The following is a 27223-nucleotide window of genomic DNA, read 5'->3' on the forward strand; positions in this document are numbered from 1 at the left end:
GATGTGGTAGCAGTCCAAATGGACTAAGAAATTGTTCAAGTGCATGTTTCTCTCTTATGATTTCCTTAAAACAAACTTGCAGAAGTGACATTGCTGGTTCAAAGTGTATGGACACTTTTAATATATTGCCGATTGCATCCAGAAACATTTTACTAATTTAACAGCCCTCAGAACATATGACTGTTTTCATTTTTACACATGCTCACTAACACTTTTTATTAAGTGTTTAAAAAGTTTTATAATTTGATAAATAAAAAATACATTTTCCCGATGTTTGAGCATGTACTTCAACATTAATGTTGAATGCCAGTGGGGATGGCTGGAGCAGAGTAGATCCATGAGCTCACCTTCCTACCTCACATAGAGATTCTGAACTTTTATTTATGGTGCTTCTAACAGACCTGACTATACTAAGTCCTATATTATATAGAACTGGCCTTAATGGAAAAAAAAATAACTATAGCTTTAAAAAATGTCTTGTCAGTTGAGGAGTATGCATCTAAAGAAAAAACTAATTATGATCATTTCCCTTATTATGGCTATTTTTCTCTTTCCAAAAGGAAGATGATTGTATATTCTATTTTAGATGATGGAGATTCACTAAGTACTGCATATGCCCAGAAAGTTTTTGGTCCACAAGTATTGTTTTATAACTAAATATTTTGGAAAGATTCATTTAGTAAGATTCCCATGTTTTAAAGCATGTAAACATGATAATACTATAAGTTGTACTTTTGTAAGCCGTACACTTTGGTTAATGGCCTTTCCGCACACATATGCTTCCTTTATGGATGTCCATTCCCCCTGTTGGAGTAAATCCCCTCTCTCTGAGTTTTGGCAAGAGACAGGCTTCAGCTTCCATTACAGAAGTCCAGAAGGCAAGATGCTCACTTTTCCCACCCACTTCGACGGGTAGACATGTGGTAGAAATCCAATCTTGACCTTCTGTCATAGTCTGATTGGGCTTCCATAACAGAACACCACGGACCAGGGGACTGAAATAACAGACATGTATTGTCACACAGTTCCGGGGGCTAGAAGTCTAAGATCAAGATGACGTCAGGACTGGTCTCTGGTGAGACCTTCCTGGTTTGGGCACAGGCTCCTTTCAGTGCAGGTTATCACAGTGACCCTCCCCCTGTGTTCTCACACGTGCACGGCTTCCTCTCTCGTGCACAGGAAGAGAGGATCTGGTGTCTTTTCCTCTTCTTATAAGGGCATCAGGCCTATCAGATTAAGTCCTCATGCTTATGATTTCATTTAACCTTAACTAATTTCCTAAAAACCCTGTGTGTATAGATAGTTACACTGGGTGTTAGGGCTTCAGTTGTAAATTTGGGGTGGGGCTGGCACAGCTAAATCTATCACACCTTCTATGGAGGACTGGCCCCTTAGGAGGGTGATGTGACCCAGCAAGGGATTCCTCCTGGCTGCAGGGATGGTGTCATCAAGCATATCTCATTCTCATGCTAGCCGGTTTGGCTCAATGGATAGAGCGTTGGCCTGCAGACTGTAGGGTCCCGGGTTTGATTCCAGTCAAGGAAACATGCCCGGGTTTTGGGCTCAATCCCCAGGAGGGGGCGTGCAGGAGACAGCCAATCAATGATTCTCTCTCATCATTGATGTTTCAATGGTGAGGTGGTAATGACCTACCATACTGTTTTTGAGATGTAATTATAGCTCAGTTCTGACTGCTTAGCTCTTCAGGACACAGGCCAAAAACCAAGCCTGTTTGTCCCAGATGTTCCCAGACCACTCTGGAAGCTACTTCATAGTCTCCCAGTATTTTTTCCACTTTAATTAGCCTAAATTAGATTCTGTCGCAGCTGCTAATAACCTTGACTGAAAACAGAGTGTTTAACCTAAAATTAAAATATCACAGCAAATAGAACAGATGATTGAGGTGTGTGTCTCTGATGAGCACTTTCATCAATGCCAGGTTAATTGCCTAAAGAGAACTCTGAGAAGTATGGTAGCGAAAATAGAGTATCAGACTAAAAAGAATAATTAAAATGATAGTTGGAAGTCATCACTAATATGACTAAGGATGAGTAGTTTGAATAACAGTATCAGTCCTTTGGAAGCCTTGACAGGCATTCCACTCACATTGATGTGTGTATGTGTGGGAGGCTGGATGAGAGTTATCACATCATCTTATTTGTGCAAAACATGTTTTCATTTTTCTGTTCCACTGAGTTTACTGCTATATTAGCAGAGTCAGATCTCTTCTAGCAACACGATACACTGCATAATACAACAGAACCTCTTACACTGATAATACATTTCTATATGGTATATTTGAAAAAATCTCTAGAGTGTTCAATATTTCTTATTTTCTCTGAAATACAAAATTTAGTCATTTATTCCATTTTTGCCCGTGTTCATATAGGTTTACTTCACTGCAGTTTTAAAATCCAAATATCCCCCCTGATTCAAAAAAGTATTTTTCTCCTTATCATCTGTTTTGACGCGATGACACTGATCTCCAAATACTTCTCTTTAGCGGATAGATTAGCACGACTTCACCATATAGATGTCTATGTCAGGCTCAGAGACAGAGCTGTACAAAGGGTACGATTTTCCTGGAGTTTTGTCTGCATCCTCTGGGGAAACCTGCCTTCCCAGAGAGGTTTGATTTATAGCCACTCTTTAAAAGATAAGAAGGAAAATTCCTTTGATTACTTTGGACAGATAACACTTTCAATTTGTCAAAGCACTCATTCGCCACTGTTGGAAAAACAATTCTTACTGATAGACACTAAGTTCTCATTAGAACCAACCATATGATCTCTATTACAAACTATATTTATCCTGTGTTTGGTTTATTATTTTTGAAATAAAAATTTTATGCCAGATTATGTCCCACTAAAGTAGTGTTTTGGGTTCATATTTATGATAGTTAATTTTTTTTACTTGCTCATTTTCTATCAGCCACTGTACTATTCCATACATATGTTATTTAATTCTTAAAAAATATATGTGATATACAATATTATGGACATTTAAAGATAACAGAGTTGAAATTAAGGAAATCGACCAAGGTTTAAAATTGTGCCTTAACATTATGTTACATTGTTTTCTTTAAAGTAGTCAGTAAAATAAACCTAAGTATTTTAGAAGGTTTTGGGGAAAGTCATGGGTGTACTTGGCAGAAGTCTGGCATTGCAATGGGTATGTAGCATAAGATGAATAGATTGGAGTAATAATACAAGTGAAATCCGAAGTATAAAAAAATGAGGCAACTTTTTCAAAGTCACAAAGTTTATAAATGGTGGAGCTAGAATCCAATACCAGATTGATTCCAGAGAAGGTAGTTGTGACTCAAATGTTACATTACCTTTCATGATTCTGAGCTGGGGACTTGGTCTAACAATGCAGGGTATGGCCTGTTCTGGCGCCCGCTACTCAGTATATGGTCTGCAATGGCTGTAGCTCTGAAATGCCTTGTCATTGCCCAAGACATAGTATCTTAGTCGTCTCTGCTGCTGAGACAGAATCACCACTAACTGAGAAGTTTCAACAACATTTATGTCTCACAGTTCTGGATGCTGGGAAGTTCAGGATGAAGATACTTAGCTCAAGTGTCTGGTGAGCTAAGTGAAGACGCCAGCAGATTTGGTATCTGGTGAGAGCCCACCTCCTGGTTCAGGGACAGCCATCTTCTCCCTGAGTCCTCCCCTGGGGCTCTCTGGGTCTCTGTTAAAAGGGGTACAGTTTCCATTGATGAAGGCTCCACCCTCATGACCTAGTCAGCCCAAAGGCTCCACCTCTAAATACCATCACACTGTGGATTAGGTTTCAACATATGAATTTCAAGAGAATAAAATTATTCAGTCAATAGCACACAGAAGTACAGCAATTTCAAGTAAAGAAATATCAGGATTTCAAGTGAGAAACCTCAGTAGCAACCTGACGTTGCCATGGCATTCAGTGAGCTCATCTCACTGAACTGGGCATAGATTAGTCCACATGCTCTCAGAACACATATGCTGTATCACATGTATGAGGAGCTGCATATTAGTCATGCTTTGTGGGACCATATTATAGTCTGAGATGATTTTTACAAAGGCCTTAGCCCTCCAAGAAAAATGCTCTCTATTTCATTCAAAGATTTTGATTACAGCCCCCATCATACACCCCAAAACTGACGCTCAGTGAAAACCTGTTTAGATCACGGCAGGGCTTGAGTTAGAGTTTGACTAGAAACAAGAAAATCCGTGTTATTCCATTTTATGAGGCTGAGTTTAGATCAAACCAGATGGGATAACCTGTAACGCATTTGAACAAGCCCCAGGAAATGCCTGTATCTCATAACATGTTGGAAATGAACAATGGAACCAGGGGGACAGTTCTAAGCACTCCATTTACAGTCTTCTGTACTTCCCCTGGGAAACCTTGCTAACAGATGAAGGATGTCTGTGTCAGTGTGTGTGTCAAGTACAAATAAATCCCCCCGCCCTTTTTTACATAAAACTCTAAAGAAAGGTTTGAGAACAGCGATCTACAGAATTTGGGGATGTGCATTATGCTCTTGCTGTAAGCCTGAGATATTTCCACCCACCCCACCCCTTAAGTTTTCACTTATGTTGTCCCAGAAAAATCAATTATTTAGCCTGGATTGGGAACGGATGAGTGATTCAGCAGGTCAAATCTTTATCTCCACGGTGAACAGAGTAGTGTGTTAATAGTATTAATAATGAGATTATTTTTTCTACATTAAATTGCCACCGGATATTAAATAGCAGCACCACACACATGCTGGTGAGGGAAGCTCGGAAAGAGGCAGGCCTGTGTCCCAGGAAAGTGACAAGCATGGAGCATAAGGGCAGCCAGGGCTTGGGAGTTCAGGCCGGGGGACATGTGGGAACTCTTCTGTGCCTGCCTTTGTCAAAACTAAAGTTAGTGGCATTTACCTAACATGCAATTTAAGGTACATGTTCTGATAAATGGATGTCACTTTTAAAATCAAAGTTCTCTGGAGGAATTCAACAGTGGAAACAAAAAAGAGTCACGGGAGTTAGACTGCCAGGCTATTGTTTGGCAGGTTTTTAAGGCTGAGTTTCTCCCCTTTTCCTCATCTTTGGGAGAAGAAACTCTACCTTTTCCTTAGAACTGAGGTAAAATCTAGCCGGCTGGTGGGTGAGTGGTTTCTTTGCAAGGAATTGAACCTCATAGAGCAGTGGTTTTCATCCCTGTTCATCTCATGGCACACATAAAGTAATTACTAAAATTCTGAAGCACACTAAAAAATACATTTTTTTTTGCCAAACTGACAAAAATAAGTATAATTTTGATTGATATAAAAATAATAATACTAGTAATTACCTACCCTTTTTGATCCAAAGTGACTTAAAAAAATCATGAGCCTATAATCTATAATAATAAAAGCGTAATATGCTAATTAGACTGGATGTCCTTCCAGACATCCTTCCGGACGACCTTCTGGACAAAGCTGCGGGGGGGGGGGGGGGGGGTATGAGGGAAGCTCGGGTCCTGGGTGCCAGAGGGAAGCTGGTGCTGGCAGCCAGGGGGAAGGAAGGCCTATTCTTGCATGAATCTTGTACATCAGGCCTCTAGTCCTATATAAAAAAAGCCTAATATGCTAAGTGTCCGGTCGACCCATCGGCCATTCAACCAATCAAAGCATAATATGCTAATGATATGCTAAGGCTGCTCAACCGCTCACTATGACATGCACTTACCTCCAGGGGGCAGACAGTCAACCAGTCGCTATGGTGTGCATTGGCCACCAGGGGGAAGACGCTACGACCGGTAGGTTAGCTTGCTGCTGGGGTCTGGCTGATCGGGACTGAGCGAGACAGGTCGAACACATCCTGGAGCCCTCCCATGGTCCCTCCCCGGCTTGCCAACCTCCCACATCTCTCCCTGGCCCTGATCGTGCACCGGCGGGGTCCCTCGGGCTGGCCTGAACCCTCTCGCAATCTGGGACCCCTGGGCGGGGGGGTGGTTTCGGCCTGATCTCACAGGCCAGGCCAAGGGACCCCACTGGTGCACAAATTCGTGTACCAGGCCTCTAGTTGTATATAAGGACTTCTGGTACCACATATTAACCAATCAGATGTGACCTTATTATTCAACGTGATCAATAAGATGCAACTTTACTATATGACCTCTACATTTATACTTGAAGACAGGACATGCATTATGGATGGCTATTGTCATTTTTTAATTTGGCAATCTAACAGAAAAGAGGTCAGTGTCCTGACTGAATAATCAGTTATTGCATGTTTTAAAAATTCTTGTCGCACAGCGGCTGAAAATCGCTGTCATGGAGCTAAAAAACATGTTCACCTTGGTCGGGAGTGTTCGTTTCCTTGTGCTCCCCTCAGAATGCCTGCCCGCACCTTCCCTCCAGCAGGATTCATCTTACAACCTCAGTCACCAAAGGGAAGCTTCTTCGGGTGAGAGTCCTGGTTCAGATTTAATGATGGTGGAGATATTCTGGTTCCTGCAGCCTCGGAAAGTGCTGAGAAATGACATTCCTGAATTAGCTCCCTTCATTGTAAGGCCACCAAAAATAGCAGAGAGAGAGAGAGAGAGAGAGAGAAATAGAGAGAGAGAGAGAAATAGAGAGAGAGAGAGAGAGAGAGAGAGAGAGAGAGAGAGAGAGAGAGAGATTGAGAGAGAGAGAGAGAGAGAGAGAGAGAGAACAGGACATGTTCTCTTAGAGATGAGGGTTAGAGATATCAAATGGTTACTCTGGATCCTGGAGCCAGGGAATGGCAACTGGGTCCTTCTCTTCAGAATCCTAATCGTGTCTGCTTTGCAACAGTTGTTTCATTGTAAAATGCTTCCTTGGGGGAGAAGGAGTTACAGATTCTATGGCCTTTACAAGTCAGGATTCTGAGATGCTTAGCACTAGCCCATAACTGAATTACAATCCTCTACGCCACTACCTTTTGCTTCACAGAATGCCCAGCACCGAGCTGCCCCTGGTTCTTTCTCAGTAACACTCATTTCTCGCACCAGATGAGTTCCCCTGGGATAGGCCTGGAGTAGAGGTGCTCCCCCAGTTTTTTAAAAGACAAAGATTCCTTGACCTTTTTACACCTTTATTAATGATGATTCCTAGACATCTGTGGGTAGCTGAAGGAGTAAGGTGCTGTAGGGAAAAATACAAGAGTTGTGTTTCATTTATTCATTCACTCAGTTATTTCTGGTTTCTAATAGCAGGTGCTACAACAGATTGTGGGCAGTTAGAATCAGGAGGCACAAGTCCTGTAGGGTTATACTGCCACCTCGTGGGGAAATGGAAACATAACCTTAAAGGTTGTTTTTAAGGAAGCATGTCTGGTAAAAGGTGTTTTACTTAGTGACCTTTATGCTTTGAAACAAAGCAAAGGTTTGTCCTAAATATAAAGTAACAGGTAAACACAAAACTGTACGAATACAATATGCTCACTTTTTTTCAAATATTTTTTGTCTATGTACATGACCATTTTTAATTACAGTCTAAATCTTCGTCTTCTGATCTATAAAATAAATGCCTTAAACTAGGTATGGTGGTGTGATATAGTGAGGGCATATGTAACATACCAGGTTTCAGCCAACAACTACCTCCTCGTTCTGCCTACCGACTTAAAGAGAACAGCCATAGCCAGATAACGATATCCCCCTCAAGGGCAGATTATATTTGCTACTATGGTCCCATAAGATTATAACAGAGCTCAAAAAGTCCTGTCACCTCATGACATGGTAGCCTTCCTAACCTCCTAGTACAGCATTACCTATATACTTACCAATGTGTTGGGGGGCACAGGAGACTTGGTTGGAAAGTTGTAAGGAGGACATTCTGAGAAAAGGGAAGTGTGTGGAAGGCCGCCTGCCCTGTTTATTGGAATTCAACTTAAGGGAGTGTTGAAGGCGGCGCCCCTAATTATTCCTTGACCTTTCCAAACAAGTCTGTGTACATGCAGACCCCTGGGTGTTTACTGGAATCCTTATGCCTAACCCCTGGACACCCTTGCATAGAGGACAATGTAAACACTTGTGTCCTCCCAAGATTACTCACCCTGCTGATTGTATCTAAAGATAAAAATTCCAATAAAAGCTTAAGGAGGCAGGTGATGGAGGCTGCCTGGTTGCTATCAGCCAGGCCATCCCTTAGCCCTCTCTTTCACAGTGAAACTGTGTCGGAGTAATCTGTTCATCGGCCGTTCAGGGGCTGCTGGTCAGCCCCCGCAAGATGGTTCCCCGTGTGAGGAGCCCCAGCAGCAGTGTGTTAGAGTTGTCTATAGTGTCCATACAGTAATATGCTGTACAGATTTTAAGCTTTGGAGCTGTAGGGGAACAGAATTTGCCACCCCAAATGGTGTCTATTTGGCATAATGATTACTTTAGGCTGGTTAATTTTGAGAAACAGCAGGCATGGGAGAAGCTCTGAAAACCAAGTAGAAGTTACCCTTTGTAAAACGTTTACATTGATAAGGGAAATCTCCTCTGCGTGCCTCACTCACTATACCAGGAGGAGGGGTTGACCTTGTCTCTAGAAACCCTTCAATGCGTATAACCACCTTACTGATGTTTACTGAACCTTCCTTGACAGACTTCTCTAACTGACCTGCCACGCACCCTGGCATCTTCTTTTGTCTTTAGATGGTATTTAAGTGGTGGCTTCAGACACTGTGGGGAAGTCCTCAGTTCTCCTGGGTCTCCCATACACAGACAGGAAGTATACAAGTCATTAAACTTTTCTTTGTTAATCTGTCTTTTATTACAGGGATGTCTCAGCCAAGAACCTAGGGGAAAGGGAAAATCATTTTTCTCCCCCACAGAACAATAGGTAGACCTCTGGGTTTGTGTAAATGCACTCTATGATGTTCCCACAACCATAAAAGTCACCTCATGCCACACCCCTCAGACCGTGTCTGCATTCCATCGCTAGCAGGGCGAGACTGTATCTAACGCTCTCCCCTCCCGCCAGTCTTCATGGAGGCCTCTCAGAGGACGATCCCCACTCTTTGCTGAATCCTTGGCACCATTCGCTCTCTCTTGAATCACCCACCTCTTCTACTTCCTGGCTTCTTCTTATCAGAATTCAAACCTGCTCAACGCTCCCCCATCTTAAAACATGTAAAAGTAAAAACAAATAACTACTATGCAAACAACCAAGGCAGCAAAGAAACAACCAGTGAACCACCATCTTTAGCTGCCGGCTCCAACTATCTCTCTTCTCCCTTCCCCACACTTTCCGCTTTATCACTAAGCCTCTTAGAAGCAAGACCCACTCTTCTCTATTTTCTCTATTTACATATATCTGTAGTGACCCACTTTTGTCTAGATTTTTGACCACAGACTCCACAGAAACTGCTTTTTTCCTGTCAAGGCGCCATTGGCTTCCTCCTTAGATGATCGATGAATGTGTTTTAAAGCTGATCTTCCTTAATCATCGGGTGATATTTGAAATTCTTAGTCATTCTCTAATTTTCCAGACACCGATACTCTCTTAAGATGCCTAAAGCCACACTTTCCTGATTTTACCCCTCCTTACCTCGATACCCAATTCTCAGTCTTCCTCTCATTGTATTCCTCTGCCCACCCCTTAAATCAGTGATGGCGAACCTATGACACGCGTGTCAGAGGTGATACACAAACTCATTTTTTTGGTTGATTTTTCTTTGTTAAATGGAATTTAAATATATAAAATAAATATCAAAAATATATTTGTTTGACTATGGTTGCAAAGATCAAAAAATTTCTATATGTGACATGGCACCAGAGTTAAGTTAGGGTTTTTCAAAATGCTGACACACCGAGCTCAAAAGGTTCACCATCACTGACATAAATGGTCAGTATTCTCCTTCTATTTCCCCTGCTGAGCTCATCACACTCGATGACTCCAATTAGTGTCAATGCATGCTCATGGTCTAAAATGGCCATCTCATCTAGATTTCTATTTTATACCCTGAGAACCATTCTTTTATTAATTCCGTTATTCAATGACAATGCCACGTGTTTTATAGATATCATTTCGCCGCATTTAAACACCAGGTTAATGCACCTCTTGTCTGGTTTCGAATGTCACCATTTTAAAACCATTTTCACATACCTCTTTAAATGCAATTGCTCCATTTTCTAGATTTCTAGTGAGAGATCTTGTGTAAATCAGATTTTGATTATTTTGTAAGTAACTTTTCCTCTCACTTCTTAAGTTCATTGCTCTGCAGCCTTTAACATTTTCTTGATGCTTTCACAGCAACATGTCTATCTGTGAATTTCGTTCTAAAATTTATCTCATTAGGCATTTCAGTTTGATTGAAGACATATATCTGTACCCTGCTCAAGGGCATTTTCTTTTAATATTTCTAACATTTTGTTTTCTTTCTTTGTTCATTCTGGACCTTCATTAGATGAATACTATAAATTAAGAACCTGTCTTCCTAGTTGCCTTAATGCTTTTCTGTTGCTTTCCCCCTTCTGCGCTGTATTTGGGGAGCATTCCTGGGCTTATGCTTTTAGTATGCTAGTGCATTTAGCCTTGTTAATTCTTGTGTGCCAACCTTCCCTTGCAGATTTGCTCTAGTAGCTCTAGGAACACCAGAGTCTTCTTCCGCCTTACGGCAAAACCTCGGTGCTTTAACCTGTGGGCAAGGCCACGTCTGCCGTTTCTCAGCACAGATAGAATCAGGAGAAAGGGCTTCAGTGCTCCACTGATCCCGCTGTGGTTCTCTACTTAATTTCCTAGAGGTTGCCAGAGACCTTTTTCTGTTCCTCACAACTACTAATTCTTGTGCTTGGAAACGTTACAGGGCCATGGCTATTTTCTCCATGTTTGTTTTTTTTTAAAATTAAAGTATAGTTGACACACAATATTATGTGAGTTTCAGATGTACAACATGGTTATTCAACGCTTATAGACCTGACAAAGAGATCAGTAGTAGCCATCTGCCACCATACAAAATTATCGCAATGCTATTGACTATGTTCCCTATGCAGTAGGTACATTGCATCTCCTTGACTTACTATTTTATAACTGGACATTTGTACCTCTTATTTTCCTTCACCCTTTTTACCCATCCCACACCCTCCTCCCCTTGGCAACTCTTCGTTTTTCTTTGTATTATGAATCTGTTTCTGTTTTGTTTTATTTATTTGTTTATTCTGTCACTCTTCCTCATATGGCTCTGTTTTAAGGAAGTCCTCAAACTTTTTGGTTTGCTGATGGCACTTTTTCTGTTCTTCCATAATGTTATCTATTTGTTATTTCATGAATTTGTGGTACAATGAAAAGGACCACATGGTAAAGAGAAAAATACTCCTTATCTGTTCTCTTGATCCTGTCTCTTACTGTGCACTATCTTCCTAAACAATTAAAACTCCATGATAATAAATATATCTAGTTTATTACTGTAAAGACTGTGTCCCTTGTGCTAATATAATGCCTGGGTTGGATATAGCAAGTACAGTAATAATCAACATATTAGCTGTTGTCAATAATACTATAAATGCATTAATGTAAATAGTCAAAATGTTATCACTATTCATAACATAAATCTTTGCTTAGTTATGTTTTTATAATTAGAATAATAATCATTATTAATAATAATGTGAGGTCATACTTGATAGAGCCCGTGAGATTTTGTGTTTCATCTTTTGATTTCTTGATATGTGGAATTATAATTTTTGGGAAGGGCACCCACAGATAATTCCGGCATTTCGAGGGGTCTGTCTTTGAACAAAGGCAGCACGTTACTATCTGACATGCCTCCATCATGGCAGTGCCCAGATTCAAATTAGCTGAAATTATCATCAAATTTTACCCCAGTCAGGTTTTTTTGGGGGGAGGGATATCCTTTTATATAGTAAATGTAGACTGGCCATATGCAGGCACTGCAATGACTCTCCAGGGCGGAGATCTCCCAAATAGTGTGGGTATTAGGAGAATTATTTTACATCTCCTGTGTTTGGAAAGACCTTAGGATGGCTTGCAATATATAAATGCACAAAGAGAACATATGTTATAAACAGGTAAAGAAAGAAGATCAGAAACAAGAGCTATTAATGCTGAGGCATAAAACAGAACCAGGAATTAAGCCAGTACAGAAAGTGGTCCTGTAATATCACACTTGCTAGACTGGGCTATCGAGTTGGCTCTAAGCGGACAAGCAAATATTTTAAATAGCAAAGATATTGCATCCCATCATGCCATTTAAAGTATTTATACATTTATAAGCAACCTAAAGGTATTCACAACAATTACAGAGTCTAAATACTAAAAAAGAGATCACTCAAACTGTCAGAGGCTAGAAGCAAACATATTTTCCTCCTTTTCTTGTTGATGTGTATACCAGCTTGACAGTTTCTATCTAATAATGTTGGTGCTGATGTCTTGTTCATATGTATGTCAGTTTGACAGCCTTCATATAATAACGCCCTCTTGTGGACATTCGGAGAACAGCACCCTAGTAAGGGATTAGTCCCATAGTGCTCTCTTATGGACATTCTTGGAATAGCACCCTATTAAGGGATTAGTCTCAATAGTACCCTCTTGTGGACATTCTGAGAACAGCACCCCAGTGAGGGAGGAGTCACAATAGTGTTCTCTTGTGGACATTCTTGGAATAGCACCCTATTGAGGGATTAGTTGCAATAGTACCCTCTTGTGGACCTTCTGAGAACAGTACCCTAGTAAAGGAGGCATTTCCTCAGAATGCTCCCTAGTGATGTCTAGGGATTCTCAAGGTGTGCCTGTGCATGTGCAAAACATTTTTATAACATTTATGGCTGTTGGCTTGTTGTCTTTAGAGAGTTGACTCTCTAAAGTGATACTGCTATTGAACTCCCAGTGAACTGCCCACTAATTCCTCCCCTTGGTGGTCCTCTCTTGCAGCCCTGGATTTTCTGGAGGGTGGAGATCCTTCCCACAGGCCACAGATCTCATCCAGGTGTCCATGGCTCATTGCAATGGCCTCTCTAAATGAGTAAGTGGTCTCATTTGCTAAGTTACTAAATTTAGACTCATTGCTAAATCAGGGGACCTGAGTCCTCCGCCACTCATCAAAAGGCCCCCTTCTTTAAATGAAAGGATCTTTGTGTTTTCATTAGTAATTAATGTGCTATATATAAATATATTTTAAATATTTAAATATTTTATGATAGTGTAGTTGCCATCATCCAAACAATAATGGTTTGTTCTACTTAAAATGCAGAATATTTTATTCTACAAAAATACTTATAAGAAATTTTTGGATAAAACTGGAGAAAAGCCTACATATTTAATACTATGAAGCTAAATCTCTTTTTATTCTTTTGAAAATACATTTATGTTCATTGGGGACAAAGCAACAAAGGCAACACTAAACACCTTGATTCAAACATTCAATACATAAAGCATTCTAAGTTGAGTATTTCTGGGCTCAGTTTTATGTAATATTCTAACTAGAAAATGCACTAGGAATTATGCAGTCCTGAGGTCCAGAGGGATTGATTTGTTCAATGTCATTTAGTTCTTTTAAGGCGAATTAGACCCCAAATCTAAACTTTCAGTAAAGAGTTATTTTCATGTTCATCTCTATAATTTCTTTTATCCATAAATAAATAAAGAGGTCACATGCCATATTTCTATCTTATCACCTCTATAAAGGCTAACTATTCAATGAGAATATTTATTTATTAAATATAATTATATATTTTTATATTATTTTGCTTATAGATATTATTTACATACCAGTAATACAATATTATGATATATAATGATATATTACTTGTATATAATTAATATTATATATAAAATATGATGTTAATTTTAAAATGTATTATCTATCTATCTAATCAAAGTACTTATTCTGTAATTCCTCCAGTGTACTCTTATTTTGGTAGTATGGCACTTCAAGTAAGAAAACTTAAGTGCAATATTTCTACTGTGGGAAGAAAACAATTCAAAGTTAAGAAAAATATATTTTTCAGAAAGAATGGTTATTATTTTATTTTTTAATATAAAATCAAGGAAATCTCAACACTTGCTAGCTATTAATTATGTATAAAATGGAGAGACCAAATAATTTCATACCAGTGAAATTTTGTAACTGTAATATATTTGAGAAATCATTTACATAAACAGTTTAAATTTTTTTTCTATTTTGCGCCTTTTTTTTTTGCAGTCTGGATGTTGACAGTTCTTTATATGCTTACTAATTCTGCAAATACACTTTCCTTCTCTGTTTCAATTCAAATCTTAACTGTATGAAGAAAAAATAACTATGAACTATGAGAAGTATACTTTTAATATCTTTTTTATGAGAAATATTTATCCATAAAGAACCTTTTAAACTTTGAAGTTGGAATAATTAAAACAATGAATGTATGCACAAGGATATGTTTTGGTTGTTGGCATTGCTCTAAAACAACAATTAACTCTATACTTTTAAGCTTTTAAGTCATATTTCTATTCTGTAACAACTTGGTGGCAAAGTTGTCTTTATTACACATTTTATTTTGAGATCATATCAAATTCACTTGCAATTGTAAGAAATAATACCAAAGGCTCTGTTTCTCTTTGTTGTGAACTTCCCCAATGGTAACATCTTGTAAAACTAGAGTGAAATACTGCAGCTAAAATGTTAACTTTGATTTTTTTTAATTTAAATTCTTTATTGTTTAAAGTATTACATATGTCTCTCCGCCCCCCCCCATTGACCTCTCCCCGTCTGCTCCCACCCCCTAGCACATGCTCTCACCCTACTTAACTTTGATATTGTTCCTGATCTGATTCAGATTTCCCCAGTTTTACGTGTGTGTGTGTGTGTGTGTGTGTGTGTGTGTGTGTGTTAGATTTCATACAATCTTATCACATGCAGGTCCCTGCATCCACCACAACAGTGAAGATGCAGAGCAGTTCAGTCTCCATGAGGTTCCCTCTCATAGCCACGCCAAATCCCTTCTCCTACAGCCTCACCATCCCTAACCTGGACCTCCATGACCTGTGGGTTATCTAATTCTATACTTTTGTCACTTCAAAATATTAAATAAATAGGAGCATATAACCTTCCCCGATCAGCTTTTTTCACTCAGCACAATTTCTTGGGCAGTCCTCCCAGTTGTTGCAAATATAAATAATTTCTTGTTATTGCTAAGTTGGATCCCATGGCACAGATGCAGCAGCATTTTTATAACCAATCCTCTTTTGAGACGTTTCCGGTTTGGCTACTATGAATAAAACTGCTATAAACATGTATATACAGGTTTCTATGTGAACATATATTTACATGTTTGTGCGATACGTGTCTAAGAGTACAATTGCTGGAGTGTATGATAGTTACATGTGTAGATTTATAAGGAATTGAAAAACTTCCATCATGGCTCTACCATTTTCTATCCCACCAGTGACGTACGATTGACACAGTTTCTCCATCCTTGCAGACATGTGGGCTGTCACTCCTTCTTCTGTCTTCTCTTGGACGTGTGGTTTGGAACTATTTTCTCCCTGTTGGCATGTAGCTTGTCTTTCCATTCTCTTAACAGGATGGAACATTCTGTCTTTCACAAGGCAAAGCTTTTTTGTTAGGATGAGGTCCAGTTTTTCAACAGTGTCTTTTAGGAATCAGGCTTCTGGAGTCAAGTCTAAGAACTCTTTACCTGGCCCTCATCCCAAAGATGATCTCTTATGATCCCCCCCCCCCCCCCCCCGCTAAAGTTTTATAGTTTATGTTTTACATTTGACTCTGTGATCTTTGAGGTTTATGTTTTGTCTTATTTTTAAATCGTGGGGGCCAATGTTCATTTTATTTGCCTATGAATATCCAATTGCTCCAACCCATTTCTTAATAAGATAACCTTTCACCCACTGAATTGTTTTTGCACCTTTGTCAAAATACGTGCACCATCAGATATGTCTAGATTGTTTGCGTTGTGTTAAATAGGACTCCACTGACTGTAGCCTTAAACTCACATTTCTCATCGGGAACCACCAGGTGGCAAGATTGGCTTTTCTAAATTTGTTATCAGCAACAGGTCCCTAAACATTTCAGTATATTCTCAGTAACAATTATTTTATACCCAAAGGCTGTGATTCATGAAAGTTATAAAAATAAACTTATAAGAGCTCTAAATATTTAATTAAGGATAATTACAATGTTAGTGCATTTTAGAATGTTAGATGTCCTAATCAGTTTAGTGGTGAACTTTGAAAATGAGAGGAATGAGAGAAATGTTGAAAATTAAGACAAGGCACATGAAGTCCTGATAAGTCCATTTTTAAGAACTGTATTCTTTCAAGTTTACTTTTCAAAGATAGAAAGACTACATGGATCTTTTTCGAGAATAACCTGTAAAGCATTTCTTATAATTACATGTTTGTATTTACATATTATAGTCCTGATTTTCAGCAAATATCCCTTTCAGTTTGAGATGTGTACATATTATAGTCCTGATTTTCAGTGAATATCCCTTTCAATTTGAGATGTGTACATATCATAGTCCTGATTTTCAGCAAATATCCCTTTCAGTTTGAGATGTGTATATTAGCTTTGGAAACAAAGAGGTGAGTGGCAAAGTTTCATCAAGTAAATTCAATGCGAAATACATTTATTAGGAAACATTTGTATTTTACTCTGTTAAATGTCTACAACTTTTTCATAAAGTATTTTAATTCATTTCATTAGTGTCAAATGTTGTTAGCTACAATTATATTAGTTAAATTAAGATATGTTATCAAATGTACTTCTAGTTTGTTATTCTTCAAAAAGAAATACAGTGGGGCCTTGACTTACGAGTGTCCCGAATAACGAGTTTTTTGAGATACCAGCTGTCTCTCAGCCGATTTTTTGCATTGAGTTGATAGAGTAATTTGAGTTAACAAGCTCCTTAACGAGCTCGGTCTCAGAACGAATTAAACTCTTATAAGTCAAGGCCCCACTGTATAAGACTTTGAGTACTCTATAGAGAAAAAATGGGATAACCTAAAGTGAAGAAAATTTCACATGTTTCTTTAATAACTCATCACACACTGTCCTATATATCTGCTAATTGTTAATGATCATTTTTACTTCTTTTCATGAATGAACTGATTATTTAACATGGGGTCTTATCGGAGTGGCATTGAATGAGAGAAGTAGTTTCTGACACATTTTCACATATTCTTGAGAAACTTGACGTGTATTACATATATACATAACTATAATGATTAGTGTTATAGTTTTATATATAATAATGATCGTTTTAAAATTGCCAATTGAGGAATAATAAATAGTTGTTCACTTCCTATAGCTATATTCAATTTTCTCCTCATTTAACTTTTAGAGGCATCAAGTTATTAAATCAACAATTACTATAAGCACTTTCTTTGCTAAGCTTCATGATTCTACAATTTTGTCATGAAGCCTTTAAAAATAATCTAAGTGTATCTATATGGTACAATGGGAAATCTGGGTGTAAGAGTTAGGCACAAAACCCAGGTCTGTCATTTTAACTTATTATGTAATGAACTAGGTTTTTGTTTCTTTGCTTGATTTTTTGTTTGTTTGTTTTTTACATTCTTATTTTTATCAATCAGGCACTATTGTAAGTGCTTTGTGAATCTTGCTTCTTCTTAATAATAACCATATACTGCAGGTATTCTTGCTCACATTTTATAGACTGGAAACCATGGCTTAGTAGATTTAAGTCAGGGGCCTCGGATCAACGAGTTTGTAAGAAGCAGATGGGAGTGTTCGAAACCAATTCTCTTTCTTCACACACTTTTCCTCATGTTCATCCTTTAAATGCTCTGAGCTAGCTCAGTGTATTTCCACCTGTAAAATGGGCAGAGTAGTGAATATAAATTCTAACATCCTCTGGTTCTAAAACTTCCTTTTTTGGGTTATGAGGAAAGATTGTCAGCTCTGGCTGAGTCTGCTCCAGTTCCCTGTGGCATCTGTACTTACCAAAGCAACACATACCAAGGAAAATGCTTAAGAAATTTAAGAAATCTAGCCCTATCTAATAAAAGAGAAACATGGTAATTAGCGTACAACCGCTACCCTTCCCATTGGCTAATCAGGGGCGATATGCAAATTAACAGCCAGCCAAGATGGCGGCCGGCAGCCAGGCAGCTTGAAACAAACATGAGGCTTGCTTGCTTCAGTGACGGAGGACTCCAACGTTCCCCGCCTGCCGCTGCCGGCCTCTGAGCTTGCAGTTTGAAACATTGTAACAAATATAGAAGCTAAAGAAAACCCCAGAAACCAGCTTTCAGCGAGCCGGGATCTCAGAGCTGGAGCTGATACTGTGTTTCGATTGTAGAACCCAAACAAACCAGATACCTGCTTTCAGCAGCAGAGGCCTCAGAGCTGGAGCCAGAGCTAAAGCTGGCCCAGAATAAAAAAGAAAAAGAAAAAAAGGAGCAGTTGGGAGCTTCAGTCACCTGCCAGCCTGAAAACAGCCCTCAGCCCCTCACCCAGACTAGCCAGGCACCCCAGTGGGGACCCCCACCCTGAAAGGGGTGTGACCAGCTGCAAACAGCCATCATCCCCTCACCCAGGCTGGCCAGGCACCCCAGTGGGGACCCCCACCCTGATCCAGGACACCCTTCAGGGCAAACCAGCCGGCCCCCTCCCATGCACCAGGCCTCTATCCTATATAGTAAAAGGGTAATATGCCTCCCAGCACCAGGATCAGCGGAGCTGCGAGGCCTCCCGGCACCGGGATCAGCATGACAGGGGGCAGCGCCCAAACCCCCTGATCGCCCTGCGGCTCTGTGTGTGACAGGGGGTGGGGCCATCACCTCCCTATCGGCCCTGCTCTGTTCGTGACAGGGGAAGGCGCCCCAACCCCCTGATCAGCCCTGCTCTGTGCCTGATAGGGGGGAGCTCCCCAAACCCCTGATCGCCCTGCAGCTCTGTGTGTGACAGGGTGTGGTGCCCTAACCCCCCCCCCACGGGCCCTGCTCTTTGTGTGACGGGGTAGAGCCATAATCTCCCCATCGGCCCTGCCCTGAGTGTGACAGTGGCGGTGCCCCAACTCCCCTATCGGTTCTACTCTGTGAGTGACAGGGAGGAGCTCCTCAAGCGCCTAATCCGCCTTGCTCTGTGCGTGACAGGGTGCAGCGCCCCAACCCCCTGATTGGCCCTGCTTTGTGCGTGACAGGGGGTGGCACCGCAACCTCCCTATCGACCCTGCCTTGAGTGTGACAGGGGGTGGTGCCCCAACCACTCAATCAGCCCTACCCTGAGCGTGACTGAGGGTGGCATCGCAACCTCCCGATCCGCCCTGCTCTGTGCATGACAGGGGGCGGTGCGCCAACTCCCCAATCGGCCCTGCTCTGAGCCTGACCAGGGGCTGCACCTAGGGATGGGGCCTGCCCTCTTCCACCCCTGAGCAGGCCTAAGCCAGCAGGCCGTTATCTCCCGAGGGGTCCCAGATTGCGAGAGGGCACAGGCCAGGCTGAGGGACGCCCCCTTCCCTGCCGAGTGCACAAATTTTTGAGCACCGGGCCTCTAGTTCCATAATAAAAAGAAATACTAATAATTATGAATTTCATTAATGTGTTATACTGCTTTATATTTTGCAGAAACCCCTTTATATTCAACATTTGCATTTATTCATCTCATTCATTTCACCACGCAATTAAATAACTGCTCCACTCATCAAGTTGAAGTCCCAACTTTACATTCAACTAATGGGACAGAACGTGACTCCCCTCTACAAAAATAGTGTAGAAGCAGGGAAAAAAAGACAATTATCACGTAGTATATGTGATTCGAATACTTTTAAAAATTTTTTTATCTTCATCTGAGGATATTTTTCCATTGATTTTTAGAAAGAGTGAAATAGAGAGGGGGAGAAAGAGAGAAACATCAATGTGAGAGAAACACACCAATTGGTTGTCTCCCGCAGGAGCCCCGACCAGGGCCTGGTCTGGGGAGGAGCCTGTAACCTAGGTACATGCCCTTGACCGGAATTGAACCTGGGACCCGTTGGTCCGCAGTCCAACAGTCTATCTATTGAGCCAATTAGGCTTGCGCTAACTTATTTACTTTTTAAGAGCTATATAAATGTACAGAGAATCAGTAATAATGATTATAGGATCGTACTGAGCGCTTTCTAGCCACTAGATGGAGAACTTGCTTTGCAAAACAGAATGTAAGGATGAGGGTATCAGGCCAATTGAACTTTGCTGTCTGGGCAAAACTTGCTAATTTAGGTCATATATTAGACTTTCTGTTTTAGTGGTCAACCTGGTTCAATATCAAGCTAGGGCATAATTTGTACAATAACTGAAGTTGAAATTCATACTCAGAAACAAACCCTGCTCTATTTAGAACTAAAATCCATTAAGTTGTCTGCATTAGAGGAAGAAGCTGACCAGTGGAGATAAGGCCAATTTGTTATATTGGAATAGCTGAACTGGTGAAAGAAATTAATAAAGCATGCAGCAATCAAAGGGTAGCATTAAACTCCATGAGGTCACTTTCTTTTAATTTTAACTCGTAAGAAGAACATAATTTAAAGATTCAAATGGCCCCATGGTTAACATTATCATGGGTTCTTTTATTTATTTTTTTTTGACCTAGCAAACTTGAAAGAATGGTTTTAAATTTCTTAATTTCCAGCTTTTAAACAAATTCACCTGGGCCTTAAATTTAATGATCTATATGGATGGTAGCATGCCTACTTTATATATGCTTGCTTACCTTTTATTTATTTAAAATCAGACATCATTATGCCAGATTTATTAGAAATTACATGAAATTACATGCCAATAGCTTGGTACATCAAAATAGAGATAATGGTTTCAAGATCTGATTCTGACTCTCTTGGTTAAATGTTTATATTGAGAGTCCATATTGGCAACCCATTTATATGGGAGGAAAAAAACCCTACAAATAAAGAATCTCTATGAATAGGATGGCAGTGTGGTTGATTTTTGATGCCAGGGGAGGAGCTGTATGTTTGGGGCAGTTTTTCCGATGTTACTGTCCAAGAATGAAAAAGAGGCTCTTGCCAAGATAATTCAATGAAGTACAAGTGTAACACCGTATGTAGGTGCCAAAGTAGCTTAAGAGTCTCAAATGCATCACATAGTTTTATGTTAATTGCTGTGATTATCTATTTAGTAAACAGCACCAATAACCTATACACCAAAAAATGATTGGGATGTTGAAAAATACATTTGAAAAAAATGAAGTCTTAATTTAAATTACTTAAAAGTGATATTTTCTTATTTTCATTTACATAAGTGGGTTTTATACCATTATCTCTCAGGAAAGTAACTACTGCCGCACTTTTCAGGTGCAGTAATGGAGACAAAACCTTGAGTGAATTAGGGAAACTATTTCTCAAATGCCAAAGTTCAGTAAAAATATCACATTTAATTAACATTTTAAAAATAAACTAGGGAGTAAAGAAATTTACCCTCCCCCCCCATCAAGAAATAAATCTTTGTCGTATATGAAGTGTTATCGACTGGCAAATGTACAGAACAATCTCTTTGTTTATCTCTATAAACAAAGTGCTATCTAAATGTGATTTTGTTTTCTTTGAAAGCAATTACGAAGTTCCAAAGTCCTGCTTTGGAAACATACACAAGTTCTTAAAGACTGGATGTGAAATTTTTTGATATAAAGGGAACTGCCCTAACCGGTTTGGCTCAGTGGATAGAGTGTTGGCCTGTGGACTCAAGGGTCCCAGGTTCGATTCCGGTCAAGGGCATGTACCTTGGTTGCAGGCACATCCCCAGTAGGGAATGTGCAGAACGCAGCTGATCAATGTTTCTCTCTCATCAATGTTTCTAACTCTCTATTCCTCTCCCTTCCTCTCTGTAAAAAAATCAATAGAATATATTTTTAAAAAAGAAAAAAGGGAATTTAAAAATAAGAAACATCCCATTCATATTTGTAATATGGCTTTTCAGGAAGGGGTGGTTGGTGAGGAAGAGATTATATCTGAAAGGAATATGATTCTGAGGGTGACTTATAAATATTGTAGTCTAGATTTCAAAGGCAAAGAGAGCAATAGGAAATCATGAGCCCTGATGTTGAAAAGTCTATGAGAACCTATCAAAAAGATATGTTCTCCATGTTTTTAGTACATATATGAAAGGCTTTGTAGAATTGCAGGGAAGTAGGATTCTAATTCAGTGTCTCTCAGGCCCAATGCTCCTCTTCATAAAAGTCTCTGTCATTTCCCAAAGACCCAAGAGGGCAGCAAAGCAAGTGGAAGTTACACTCACATACTCCCAGGACCAAACTGGAATTACAGTGAAAATATAGAAGTCTACATGAAAAAAGCATTCAGAACCAAAGATTTGCAGAAGAAGCCACACGGAGACTGGTAAGAAAAGCAGATAAGCGAAAAGGACTGGCCCCGCACGCAGTGCCACAGCTGAGCATCCGAAGGGGTGTCCCACCTGCAAGCCCACCCCCCAGGAGCTTGGTGTCTCACCCCATGCCAGGCTCCCCAGCCCAGAGCACCAGAGCCTGGGAGGAGAGCCCACATAATAGCTACCTGTGCAAATGAACGGGGACTCTGTCCTCCAGGGAAAGACAGGAGTCTGCTAGAAACCAAGGCAACCTCTTAAAGAGCAAGCACACAATCTTGTTGGCAGCTCCTCACCCTGAGCTCCTGCAGAGGGGGGGGGCGGTGTGCAGCTGGCCAGGGAAGTGTAAGGAGAGACCGGGTGGTGTGGCTCCCGGGAGAGAGCTGAAGGGACAGCAGCCAGGGTCCCTGTGTTGAGTCCCTCTCTCACAGCACCCACAGATGCCATTTGGGGGGGTCAGTCTTCCCTCCAATATGCATTGGCCTGGGGAATGTAATTCCCCCGCCTCCACCCCTCCGCCCATTCCCTGTCTCCCATCCTGCTGAGCTCATGGCCTGCAGAAAAGTCAGCTGCTGAGCCTATGGTGTAGAGGTCTGGCAGACTCAGGGAGTGTCAGGGATTGAGTCATGGAGCTCTGAAGCAGGGACCATCCCCTCTCCTCTCCTCACGCACCTGACAGGAGCTGCCCCCACAGGAGATCTATCAGCTGCCCCCTCCCAATTCCCAGCGGCCCTGCCCTGCCGAGCACAGCTCTTGAGTCTTAAAACTTTTTGTAGTTGTCTGAGATGGAAGTAGCTCAAATAAAACAGCAAGCTCCTGCTTACTGACATCATCAACAACAGGAAGACTTCGAATTCAAACTTCTGAATGGAAGACACATAGCACTAAAGGACAAGGTGCTGAAGCTGGAGTGAGCCGTGGAGTCCGGAAATTCTTATACCACCAACCCAGGAGACACCTTCGTTGGGTCTGGCATCACCATCATGCTGCAGCTTGCAATGGGGATGATATAGACTTTGTTGACCTGATTTCATCACGATAGGAGATAAACAGATGGTCGGATACAGTTCTAAGACTGGAGGCTGAAGTTAGTCATTGGAGAGGTTTTGTTCAGACTTCCACAGCTAACAGCTTGGCTCACAATGAAATCTACAAACTGCAAAATACCGTGGAGAAACTTCAAAAGAAGTGAAATAAAGCAACTGATGAAATAGCAGTATTGCAGCATGTTATCCATAGAAACTGGCGGAAATAGGTGATAGGCATCAAGATAAAATAAGTGAATATGAAGAAAGAACTGGAAAATCTGTTACATCAGGACAGCTTGGGAGTTGGAGTAACTGATGCCTTTAACAGTCCTGATATGCAAAAATCTATTCAAGTTCTACAAACTGAAATAAAGATCAAAGACCTTGAGTTTGGAATTAAATATTTAATTCTTCTGCAGAAAACGAGAGTGATGTTTTTTTTTTGTTTGTTTGTTTTTTTAAAATATATATTTTTATTGATTTTTTACAGAGAGGAAGGGAGAGAGATAGAGAGTTAGAAACATCGATGAGAGAGAATCATCGACCAGCTGCCTCCTGCACACCTCCCACTGGGGATATGCCCGCAACCCAGGTACATGCCCTTGACCGGAATCGAACCCGGGACCTCTCAGTCCGCAGGCCGACGCTCTATCCACTGAGCCAAACCGGTCTCGGCGAGAGTGATGTTTTAAGGAGAGAATAAGACCAGATAAATGAGGAAAAGAAAGAAACAATGTAAGAAGATGAATTGAAGCCTTGTATGAAAAAAGCAAGGTGATACCGTGACAGAAAAGGAATGCATTCTTCCACAGAGGTCATCCGTGGAGGAACTGATGCTGAAAATGAAATAATGACACTGCGTAGCTTGAACCAGTGTAACAGTCTCACCGATGACAGTCTGAAAATTAAAGACTGAGTTCAAGTTTTAGAAAAAGAAAATTCATTATTAAGTAAAAAAAAAAAAGAAAGAAAGAAAGCATTTCAACTGCCACTTTTAAAATTAAATAGTGAGTGTAAAGCAGCGGTTCTCAACCTGTGGGTCGCAACCCCTTTGGCGGTCGAACGACCCTTTCACAGGGGTCGCCTAAGACCATCCTGCATATCAGATATTTACATTACGATTCATAACAGTAGCAACATTACAGTTATGAAGTAGCCACGAAAATAATTTTATGGTTGGGGTTGGGTCACAACATGAGGAACTGCATTTAAAGGGCCAGAAGGTTGAGAACCACTGAAGGAATTAAAAGTACAGCTATAAGAGATAGTAATTTGGATTCAAAAGTAAATCATTTAACATGCGACTTGAAAGCCAAGGATTAAAAACTCAATCAGATAGTAGCTGAGTTAAGGGAGCTGGAGCAACCAAAACAATCACCTGCAAATCACATGGTTTTGATAAAATATCAGCGATCAAAACAACAAAATGAAGGAGATAGCATCATCAGTAAATGAAAACAAGCTCTAGATGATGGAAAATAGAGGGTTCGTCAACTTGAAGGTGATAAAATGAACATCACCGAAGTCAGACATGCAGAAAGAAAAATTAATTCAATGTGAATTGACTGTTAATGATTTCTATGTAACCAAGGAGAGGCCTAAATAGAAGATTTAGTAAGTTAGCTATATCAATCACAAAAATATAATTTAAATCTCCAGAAGCAGAACTGTGAGTTTAAGGAACATATTAAACAAAATGTAAGGGAGCTTTCTTGAGTCCAGTGTTTGGAGAAGGAATTAGCAGATTCCGCTCAGCACAGGGCAGCTTCCCAATGCCAAGGATGCTCTTTTTGGTCAGTTGGACCTTATTTCACCACAGCCCTCCACCTGAGTAATTACTTCAGAATCCACAAAGTCTCTTAAGGCAATTAAATCGGATGAACTGAGTGAGTCTTCTAAATTGTTCCAAGAAGAGGTATAAGAGCTGATAAACCAGTGCAGGACAAAGAAGCAACAATTAGAAGCCTCAAGAAAGAAAATCAGAGATTGTCTGACCCAGTTGCTGCCACCTCTAAACTAGGTAGATAACTACTTGAACAAACTGACTCAGAAATTGAGCTGCTAAAGGAGAAACAAGATGTTTTTACAAAACTGACTTAAGGACAAAGAGCTCTTAATCAAAGCAAAAAGTGATGAATTGCTTTCTTTAAGTGAAAAATTTACCATGAAGTGAGCAAAATGAACCTTTGAGTCAGACAATAACCAACTTGAAGGACAGAATATTGCATTTTGAAGTGGACATGTGTAAACTAAAACAGGAAAATGAAAAAAAATAGTAGAAACATCAAGGGAAAAGGAAACAGAAAATCAAGTGGCAAATATGTGACTTTCTAGGACAGTGGTTCTCAACCTTCCTAATACCGTGACCCTTTAATACAGTTCCTCATGTTGTGGTGACCCCCCCAACCATAAAATTATTTTCGTTGCTACTTCATAACTAATTTTGCTACTGTTATGAATCGTAATGTAAATATCTGATATGCAGGATGTATTTTTATTGTTACAAATTGAACATAATTAAAGCATAGTGATTAATCGCAAAAACAATATGTAATTATATATGTGTTTTCCTATGGTCTTAGGCGACCCCTGTGAAAGGGTCGTTCGACCCCGGAAGTGGTCGCGACCCACAGGTTGAGAACCGCTGTTCTAGGATGAGGAAAGGGGAAGAATTGGAATATGTTGCAATGACGGAGAAGGCTCTTGCTTTAGAGCAACTATTGAAGGAAAAAAAAACAGGGCAAGACCAAGGAATTAAATCAGCTTTTAAAAGCAGTTACATCAATGCAGGAAAAGACAGTTATGTTTCAACAGGAGAGAAATGAAGTCATGTTGGCAATAAAACAGAAACAAATGGAAAACCGTACCTTAGTTAAAATATGTTCAATACTTGTGTGACAAAGAATTATGCTTAAACCAGGAGGTGGAGAGATGGCTGAACCATACTTTAGAATCAGAAGGTCCTCCTTTGTTAGAAGCTTGGGCTGCAGAAGATACAGCAGCTAAAGTAAGAAGGAAAGCTGCAGTATTGGAGGGAAAGCTATGCTCATCTTCTAACAAAGTGGAAAAGGCAAGCCACCAAGCCAGTTTTCAGGTAGAGTCATTGCAGGGACAATTGAATCGTGGTCACCAAGGAGAGAGATGGAATTGCATTATGGCTGTTTCTCGGGGACAAGAAAAGCAGTCAGCTCACGCACTGCTAGCTAAGCTGACGCTGGTATGAGCTGAATGGGTGGAGAAGGCAGACATTTAGAAGGAAAACTGGTGGTGTTACAGGGATGTCTGGATAAAGCGAATCTGGCTTGGATCAGAAGGGAGAATAAATGACAGAATTTATAAAACAAAATGAGGTCCAACAGGAAGTGCTGGATGACGGACAAAAGAAATTGATAAACTTGCTAAGCAGCACAGAAGGGAAAGTTGGCAGAATCCAAATGAGAAATCTTTTTATGGGGTATTTTCAGTCCCCAAAACATAAAAGTCATGAAGTGTTACAATTAATGGGAAGCATTCTGGGTATCAAGAGTGAAACAATGGAACAGATGTTCAATGAAGATCAAGGTGGTGTTACCAGGTGGACCACTGGCTGGCTTAGATCACAAAATGTCCTCAGCACATCTCTGAGACCAAGGGAGCAGTGCATGCATAAGAGGTTTTTTTCTCAGAACTTTTTGTTGAATATCTCGAAACAGAATCCCACTTAGCTTTTTCCCCAGCAAAACACTCTGCCTGTGCCCGGCGGGTATGGCTCAGCAATTGAGCATCGACCTATGAAGCAGGGGGTCAGGGTTAGTTTCCCTGTCAGGGCACATGCCTGGGTTATGGGCTTGATCCCCAGTGTGGGGTGTGCAGGAGGCAACTGATCAATGATTCTCTCATCATTTCTCTCTCTCTCTCTCTCTCTCTCTCTCTTCCTACTTCCCTTCCTCCCTCTCTGAAATCA

At 40.4% G+C, this 27223-nt stretch overlaps 1 pseudogene; it reads left to right on the top strand.

The window, feature by feature from the left end:
* Positions 1–2472: 2472 nt before the first annotated feature.
* Positions 2473–27040, top strand: LOC132242534 (thyroid receptor-interacting protein 11-like; annotated as a pseudogene).
* The last annotated feature ends 183 nt before the right edge of the window (positions 27041–27223 follow it).

Source organism: Myotis daubentonii, chromosome 10 (genome assembly GCF_963259705.1).
Source record: "Myotis daubentonii chromosome 10, mMyoDau2.1, whole genome shotgun sequence".
Classification (NCBI taxonomy): Eukaryota; Metazoa; Chordata; class Mammalia; order Chiroptera; family Vespertilionidae; genus Myotis; species Myotis daubentonii.